We start from the raw sequence: 1,634 nt of genomic DNA, 5'->3' as shown, positions 1-1,634 counted from the left end.
TTTATCCTTTATCCTATGTGGGCAGGCAAGCCACTCAGCTTTGACACACACTCCTTGGCTTGTCAGGGCCTTTCTTGCAATGGGAGGACTTACCACATAACATCTCTGAGGCCCCACTTTCATTGGCTGTCTGCATTTACCACCTCTTCAGAAATCTTCTCCTCCCTCTCCACCATCCATCCCTCGCTCCTCGCAGCTTGTTTCCAAGAGTGACTTTAGTTTCCCTCCTCTTCCCCTTCCCCTCCTCCTGTTCCTGCGTGGTCTCCTCTTGTTGACGCCCCTCCTAATCCCAGTGAGTAGCACATGGTTTGTGTAATCCCCAAATAAGGCATCTGGAGCAGGGCACCTCTGCCTCCAGACCAAGGTGCCAATGCAGCATCTAGTTTTAAACTTGCTCTAAAAGCAGGAGCTCGTGTACGCCATCTACTTAACGCCATAGACCAGCTAACTGTAATGACAAGTTTTTAATTATTGGGAATGTGTATGTATATGTGCACATATGTGTATGTCCTAGTCTTCCAAGATCCATTAAGCCTCATCTGTTATCTGTAAAGGACCTTTGGGTGGGGGGGGGGGGGGGGGTTCTGTAAGTGCATGCTCTGCTGTGATAAGCAGACATATACATTCCAGAAGCTGCTGCTCCCTCCTCATCTGGCCCAGACTCATGACACACATCCAAAGAATTACAAATGTTATTGTGATGCTCTCTTTTCTGTGCCAGAACCACACTTGGGTTGGTCAAATTTGGGTCTGACTCTTCCTGCAGACAAATTCCCAGAAGATGATGCACGTTTGTGGGCTTTCAGGAAGAGAAGTACAGCTGCAAGAACCAAGAACAGGAGGTAAGAGAACTGGAATAATCTGCTCCAGTTGCTCTGAGAGATGTGTTAAGATGGCTCATGGAAACACTGCCAAGAGTCTGATAATAGATCAGCACATGGCTGTGTTCATGGCAGGCGCTGCCTATACTTAGAGTGCAGCAGCCTGTGTGCTGCAAAGGAATTCCATTAAAATTGTGTCAGTATAGGAACTATTTTAGTTACAGTTAACTGGCAATTGGGTGCTATTGCCCCCTTCTGGTTAAACATGTAGAAATACTTGTTATTCAGTGCAAATCCTTAGACATTTTTAAATAAGTGTTTCAGCTCCTGTGGATGGGCTATGAGGAGGCTTCTACTTTAAACGCCCTTTAGTGCTGCGTCTTCCGTCTTTAATGGATATTAAGATACTAAAATATCAGCTATGTGCATATTTATGTTTTATATGTAATTGAATAGCCAAATTCTTCTTTAAGGTTTGACATTAAAAATTTACTGTTAAACTATTCTTTATAAAACTTACTATTTCTTAGAAAGCTTAAGTCAGTAAGAGGCTACTGTGATAATCCCATTGTAATTAGCGCTCTGAAAGCATGGAGAATGATTACGTGTCTGGAAGGTAGATTTAAGTTGACTTATATTTTCACTCCAATATGTGATGATCTTGACGTCCTTGCAGGAGATACAGAGTCTCATTTCTGTCTTTGGGCATTGACGGGTCTCGCTTGCTTGAGGGATTTATTTGAAGGTCCCACACTGATGTCATTTAGTCAAGAAATGTCATATTCAGAAACCTGAATGTGTCCTTTGTAAGGA

The 1,634-nt window shown here is 43.2% G+C and overlaps 1 protein-coding gene across 2 annotated transcripts in view; it reads right to left on the bottom strand.

Annotated features, from left to right (window-relative positions):
* The window catches only part of arhgef25a (Rho guanine nucleotide exchange factor (GEF) 25a), a 50,460-nt gene extending 50,316 nt beyond the window's left edge, over positions 1–144 (bottom strand). The window contains exon 1 of one of the 2 annotated variants that reach the window (XM_035522444.1): positions 1–144. This exon is cut by the window's left edge and continues 447 nt beyond it. The gene's annotated coding sequence lies outside the window, so the exon portion shown is untranslated. The other variant, XM_035522443.1, reaches the window with a different exon arrangement.
* Positions 145–1,634: the final 1,490 nt, after the last annotated feature.

Source organism: Electrophorus electricus, chromosome 24, assembly GCF_013358815.1.
Source record: "Electrophorus electricus isolate fEleEle1 chromosome 24, fEleEle1.pri, whole genome shotgun sequence".
In the NCBI taxonomy this organism is placed as follows: Eukaryota; Metazoa; Chordata; class Actinopteri; order Gymnotiformes; family Gymnotidae; genus Electrophorus; species Electrophorus electricus.
This window is presented reverse-complemented; position numbering and strand designations above follow the sequence as displayed.